The sequence below is a fragment of the Canis lupus genome, chromosome 9 (assembly GCF_003254725.2).
Source record: "Canis lupus dingo isolate Sandy chromosome 9, ASM325472v2, whole genome shotgun sequence".
NCBI classification, from domain to species: Eukaryota; Metazoa; Chordata; class Mammalia; order Carnivora; family Canidae; genus Canis; species Canis lupus.
In genome coordinates this window covers 32,203,851-32,211,531 of record NC_064251.1, presented here as the reverse complement: position 1 = coordinate 32,211,531, position 7,681 = coordinate 32,203,851, and positions in this window count along the sequence as shown.

The following is a 7,681-nucleotide window of genomic DNA, read 5'->3' as shown; positions in this document are numbered from 1 at the left end:
GCTACTTACACACATCTGCTACAGCCAGACCCTCTGCCAAGAGACTTACATTCATTGTTTCCAATGCTCTTACCACTCAGAGTTGGTTACAGTTGAGAAACCTCCCATAATAATGAGTAAAACCAGACACAATAAAAATACACACATTCTATACAAGTACATTATATAGGAAGTAGAAAACAGACTAAATGACTTTATGCTGTTTAGAGGAGGATAATGCTACCCTTGATGGGTACTTGATTAGAAGGCTTGGGGCAATGTTGGGGGAAGGTGGTAGTACAGGCAGCGCTCATGGCACAATTTTGCTTCTTGATGCAATGTTGATTACAAGAGTAGATTCACTTTGTAAAGATCACTGGACTGTACTATGTTTTGCCTTTTGTGTTATACTATATATTAATAAATGTTTAATAAAACTGAATCAATGAAACATAAGTAAAATTAACTAGTAAAACCAAAAGTCGATCTGTTGAAAGATTAGTTTAAAAAATCAAAAGTCAGAAGAGAAGGACACCTGGGTGGCTCAGTCGGTTGAGTGTCCAACTCTTGATTTCAACTTGGGTCATGATTTCATGGTCATGAGATTGAGCCCTGCATTGGGCTCTGCACTGGATATGGACGCTGCTTGAGATTTTCTCTCTCTCCCCCTCTCCCTCTGCTCCTCCCTACCCCTACCTCTCTCCCTGCTTGTACTGTCTCTCTCTCTCTCTCTCTCTCTCTCTCACAAAAAAACAAAAAACAAACACACACACACACACACACACACACACACACACACAATCAAAAACTACTACAAGTAACTTTCGGAATAAGAAGAAACATAACTGCCAATATGTAGGGAGTTGTAATTTTATGGTAGCAAACTATATAGCAGGTTTATTCCAATAGCCTTCAAATGCTTGATGAAATAGATGCTTGTCTAAGAAAAGAACTAAAACTAGGATTATAAGAGAGAGCAGCCAATCACATACTTTGCTGCTGTCTGGAATCCAAACAATAGCTGAATTCACAAGTCCCTCTTCTCTTATTAACATGTGAAGGGGCCAGAGCAACACATCCACAGACTGGCCAATTAGTGAACAGCTAGGGGCCACTATGAATTGCAGGCCCCTTATTCTGCAGAAGCTATAAAACCTCGCCAGAAAAAGAAGGTGGTAGGGGGGTCACTGCGGTCAGAGTCTAAATCTATTTCTTATGAAACTGGAGCTCTGGGCCGTGTCCTTTTTACCTTCTTGAGGCCAGGTGATCACTAAGTAAGAGTAGATGGCTCAAACCTATTGAATGGATGCAGCACTATATTGCGGATGAGAATAGTATTTTTGTTGTAATAAATGTCCTTTTATTTAAAAATAGGAAACTATCTTTTGATTACTTGACAGGTGGCTGGAAATGTTACTTTTGCTGTAACTAGATTTTCAAAGAAAAGTCAACTCATATGGCATGGAGGGGAAAGAATTCAACAAATGTTAAGTTTAGGTAATAATCCATTAGCAGCTGGGCAGGATGTAGTTGAGGAAATGTTTTCTCTGCAAGCTCTAACCTTGAGATAGCAAAGAAACTTCAAGCAGCAAGAGATGGGCAAGAGAATGAGATGTTGCCAACAGGATCAGAGGGACCAAAGGGAACCAGAGTTTATGATGTTGGACAACCTGAATTCCTTGTCACTTGAGAAAGGCAGTTTTTGTAATGATAGCAAAAGTCAGCACAGAAATAACTGAGACATGAGTGGAGGAGGGGTTCTTTCTTGGAGTGGTGGGGGGAGGGGTTAGGAGTTATGAGGTTGTTAAAAGGGGTTTCAATTTTGTAAATGCATATACTTATATCAAAAAGTTTTACCATACTGTATGGGGGCTTCAATTTCAAAGGTAGAATCATGGAGAAGAAGGTGGTTTTTGCTTGTGATTAGGAGGAAACTAAGCATATTTGTAGGCTGAAGGGAAGGATCAAGCTGAAAATGTTAAAGATACAAAAGAGAAAGTGGAAAAAATGGATGAAGCAAGATCCTAGATTCAAGAGGATGAGACTGTGTAAACTCAAGGGAAAGGTTTGGCTTTAGAAAGGAGGCTGCTAACATCTAGCATAATCTCTGTCATTGTTGAATATTGGCCCCAGAAAAGTTATGAATATGACCTTACTTGGAAACAAGGTTTTTGCAGATACAATTAAGGATTGACATATGAGATCAATCCAGTAACTGGTGTCTTCATATGAGAAAAGAGACACACGGTCACAGAGGAGACCCATAGGGAAAAAGGTCAGGTGAAGATAGAGACAGAGACTGGAGTTGTGAGCCCCAAGCTAATGAAGCCACCAGGAGCTGAAAGAGGCAAGGAAAGATTCTACCCTAGAGCCTTCAAGGGGGAGGCTAGTCCTGCCAACACCTTTGCTTCAGGCTTCTGGCCTCCAGAAAACTGTGAGGGAATGAACTTCTGTTGTTTAATGCCACCCGGTCTGTGGGCATTTGCTATGGCAGTCCTGAGAAACTAATACAACCACCAAACTCCAGGTTAAAAATGCACCCATAAAATGAGCAAACCCAAGATACACTGACTTAGTTCAGTGTCCTCACTCACTGGTTGTGTTAGGAGGCCAGTCAGCTTAGTAAAACTTTGTCCCTGGAACCGCCATGGCTGTGTCAACCTCAGCCTTGAATGCGTCCTTCCTAGTTGACATCCAGCCTCTATTTAGCTTCAGGCTTTCAATTGCTCTAGGGCATTTCGCAGTGTGTCCTCGAAGCTCATCCTGGGTGCTTCCGGTTCAAAGCATTAAATCCTCCAGTCTCTCTCTCTGCAAATCATGTAGATTTGTATGAAAAATCCAATTAAGGAGGCCATGAAGAAAAAGCATGTGACATTCTCTGTGTGTGTGTATGTGTTTTCTCTGATTTTAATTCAGGCAGCTGCTCAGTTTCTCCTGGGCACCTATACAAACACTTATCTTCATGGATGGTCTAACTTAGTGCTGACGCCACTTAAGTTCAAGTTCCTCCATTCTTCATGACTAAATGTGCCATTAATTACCGCACAACAAAACACTGAGAATCACTTATCTGAACCATTTTAGCTGTCTAGCTGGGATTCAAAGAAAGAGGACATTAATTCTATATATCCACCTCATTGAAAAATTCCCAACCTAGAATCATTATGGCTCATCCAGATTCCAAAGGGGACTTTAGAAAAAAAAAGTGTGACAGAGGAACACATTCATTAAATCCATATTTATTTAGTAGCTACTCACCACCAGGTAGTTTGCTAGGTATTAGCAATATATGTATGAATGAGAGGAATGAGTCTGAGCTTCATAGAACTCACTGTCTCCATGTGTAGCTGGAAAAAGACATTTGATTGAACAATACAAGTACAATAGGATAAGCATTATCTTATTGTATAAATGGTATAAACTGCTTAGGAATCTTGGGAAGGGAATGTTTCTGGAGATGAGGTAGGGGCTCATACTAGATATTCTCCGTATACCCCTCTAGATCCACCGTCCACTTTCTCCTACGTGTTCTGTGCTCTTGGAGGTGACCTCTATGTATCTACCTTCTGGCTTCCAGACGGGGTTCAGTCAATGGGAGGACATGAGAGGGTGGAGGAGAGAACTACCTCCCATTTATAACGCATGCTGTCAGGGACTGTACTGCTCTAGGAAAGGCCACAGCTTCTGTCAAGAGGTCACTCTTATGAGTCTGGCCATGTTCCAGTAACTACTTCCTCATTCTTGTTTCCAGTGGTTACTAGAGGTCAAGAGGTCACTCTTATGAGTCTGGCCATGTTCCAGTAACTACTTCCTCATTCTTGTTTCCAGTGGTTACTAGCCTTGGTCTGCTTTCCCATCAGGGTTTCCCTTAACTTTGCCTGTACCATTGTAAAGAGTCCTGACACGCAACTCCCTGCAGCCACTCATTGGGGTGTGCCACCTATTTCCTCTGATCAGTGCTGGGGTCAAGAGATGCTTCCCAGAGAGGGTGACCTTTAAACTATGTTCTGAAGAGGGAGTAAGGTTTTGCAGATGCAAAGGTGGGGTGGAGTGTCCTAGGCTGAAGTGAGAACATTATTGAGACAGGGAGGCCTGGGAGAGTACAGCACATTTGGGGGTACATAAGCAATACTTACCTTTTTAGAGAAAGGTCTAGAGGGAGTAGGGAAAGGAAACTGGAAAGATGAAAGGCCTTAGGCTTTTGGACTTTATCCTGTTACATGATGAGAACTTTGGAAAATGCTAACAATATTCCGATATCTTGAACCTCCAGATATCCAGGTCTTTCCACAAAACCTGTATTTTAGAAATGATGGCTGATATAGATCTCTGCTCTGAATTTATGCTTTATTGGTTTTGTGCTCTGTCCTGTATTGGTTCATAAAATTCACCCTTTTAAAAACACCAAATCACTTTAAGACTTTTCCTTCTCAGTCCCAATTTATGGGACCTTCTACTTAGTATTAGGGAAAAAGGGAATATTCCTCTTGAGAAATGTCATAGTTTCATTCAATTACAGAAAACTTTGCTTAACAGGACAATCTTTCACTCCGTTCTTATAGAAAGGAGTGATTGATCAGGGCTAAGATTCTTGGTTCAATCTTAGGAAGGGGGAAGAGGGAGGCCAGAGTAACATCTGGTAAACGCTAGCAGAGGCCTTGTGTGTATGGTGGGGGGAGGGTGAGAAGATGGAAGCAGCAAGGAAGAGAGAAAAGTTCAGAGCAGCAAGGCCTAACAGGGGAGTTGTTTAATGGGATGTGGAAAATGGGAAGTAGTTTAATGGATATAGATGATCAGTTTTCCAAGGTAAAAGGAATTCCAGAACTAGTGTTTTTCTGACATTCTCAAGTGCAGAGAGATTTGTTTCTTCCCTCAGTATCTCCTCTACCCTCACCTTCCCCCGATCCCCACACACAGGGCTCCATCTACCCTCCAGCATAACCTCCTTGTCTCTCAATTTTAACATCTGCAAAATGGGAATAATAAGAGGGAACATCGCATAGGACTGCTGTGAGTATCGAGGGCAGTAATGTAGATGGAGCATTTAACACATGTCCTGGCACACAGCAAACCTTAGCGACGTGGAAGCTGCTACTGCTGGGGGAAAGACTGGAGACTTTCCAGCGAATAAAGCAGACACCATACTTGCCTCTCAGAGTATGAACTTGCAGGGAGCTAGCCCTTAATTTGGTAATACAAATAAAGACTGAGGAGTGTCCTATTGGAAGTGCAGAATGTTATCATACGGGAAGTGCTTACTAATGTCTTTCTGAAATACTTGTGCTATGATTTAAAAGCCTGTTGTCCTCTCCTTGATAGACGAAAGCTCTCCTCTCACTGGCAGATCATGAGCACACCATTTCTCTTGGTTTGTCCGTCATCTGAAGCAGCAAGACCTCTGTTCCTTCTTAGACTCCTGCCCCATCACTGCCACTTGAATTCAGACACACCAGTGGCCCGCCAGTTTTGTGAAGCAGTAATTCTTCGATGAAGCCCTTGCAGACTGAGTCAATAGCACTTTTCAAAAACTCACATTTATCAAACCCGCTTGTGTGTGGTAAGAAAATCTTGTTCCCAAGACACAAGTCATTTCCTATCTGTGTAGGTTAGAGCAGGAAAATGCATACCGAGTTTCTGTGTGGCTCCTACTGGGCATTCTTGGCCTTTGCACAAATAATTACAGAATGAACAAGAGATTAGCACTGAAGCAATTTATGGTGAGCCACACAGGAGGTGAGAAGGGCACAGATTAATCTCCAAATTGACGAGGTATAGGGGAAGAGGAAATAAAAGAAATAATAAATTGTTGATAAAACTATCTTTACAGGAGGTAGGAACCGAAAAAGAAGCATTCTACAGTTCTTATTTGGTAAGAATTGGCATTCAGCCACCTGCATCGTTAAAGCACCTGTATTTGGGAGGACACATGGCAGTGAGCCTCTACAATAGGTTCCTTTTGTCCCCGATACGCTTAACTGGTCCTCACTTTCTGCAGGATCCCACTCCCATCTACTGTCAGGCCTTAGGCTCAAATCCTACCCAGGGAGTGAGTTCCCCTCTATGCTGGCTCTGTCAGGGTCAGGGAGGAAGACGAAGGGCCAAGGGGCCTACAGGGACTGAGCTCCAGGGCTTGGAGATCATTCTAAACTGGCTTCCCCTCCTGTGATCCCTGTTGATCTTTCTCAGGTGGTCTGGTACAGGATGGAGAGCTTCTGTCCCTTCCTTCTTTACTCCTTACACAGATGGAAAGAGGAGGCTGCTGCACTTGGATTCTTCATGGGAATTCTTAACAAAGTGAGGGAACCTGAGGAGCTATAGGCTTGTCCCGGGAAGGATGATACTGCCTGGCTTAACTGGACTCAAAACCAGCTTTAAAAAAGTGACCAGTCCTAATTTAGAGAAAGAGAGAGAAAAAACAAGAATCTAATGTGCATAAGTCTCTAGCTAAATCTACATTTATCCAGACTATATTACTGATGGTTTTGGACCGTGAAAATATGTTACAGAGAACAGTTTGGTAACAGGCATGAAAAGCTACAAAAATGTTCATACTTTTTACCTCACTAATATCAATGCTGAGAATTCATCCCCACCCCAATGTTCTTATAAAGAAAGAGAAATAAAACTGCTTTATGCACAGAAATATTCACAGTGGCATAACAATCATGGGAAAACTAGAAGCAATTTAAATAGCCAACAATTGCTAAACAGATTATGGCATAGCCACTTAAGGGATTAATCCACTTAATCCAGCCATAATTAACCATCTACATGAAAATTGGCTGGAAGATGGGAAAGCGCTTATGGAATAATACTGGGAAAAGAAACAGAGCAAATAAATATATCTAGACTGTAGTTACAATTGTGTCAAAAAGACTTGGACAAAGGCTAGGACAGAGCACAGAGAAGAAATGGAAATACTAAAAGGGCATTATTAGGAGAAAAATCTTAAAAAAAAAAAAACAAAAAACAGTTTGTAATGTGTCCACAATGCATCCCTACCAGTAATAGCAAAATAAATCATAACAAAGCATAGGCAACAGATTACTGATCTTGCCTCATTTCTTTGACTTTCCCTGGGTTGCTTAAATTAGATCCTTCCAACCCATGTGGTAAGGCTCCCCACATGCAATGGATGGAGCCCAGACAGCATGATGTTGCAAATATTGAACCCTTTCCACTGAGATAGCCACTCATTCCCAACTTTGAGCAGCCTCATCTCTTGACCCTGGAGTGCTGTGGTATGAGAAAAGGTTGGAAAGCACTCCCTCAGTGAGAGGATTCCCTGTGAATCCAATCCGCTGCTTCATGTGTCATGTACCCCCATAACAACTTGGGAGCAGGGACCTTGGCCCTCCAGCATAATAGCATTCAGTTCTGCACCCAAGCATCGGCTGGCTGCTCTCCCACCAGCCAAGTCCCAGGGTGAAGTGTCTCCGACTCTTCCAACTTCATTATGCACAGCTGTTCAAAGGCTGCTCTTAGGACAGGGAAGTATCCTTCCTTGGCCCCCTCCTCCTCCCTGTTTTTCTTTTCTCCTGGAGAAGATAAACTTGTGGTTCATTTACTGCACAGGTTCATGCACATAAACATTCAGTCCAACATACTCAGCCACATCAAAGCTTCTAAAGAGAGAAGGAAGGAATAAAGGGCGGGAAAACAAACAAAAAAAAGCAACCATGTCTCCAGAAACACAGAATCC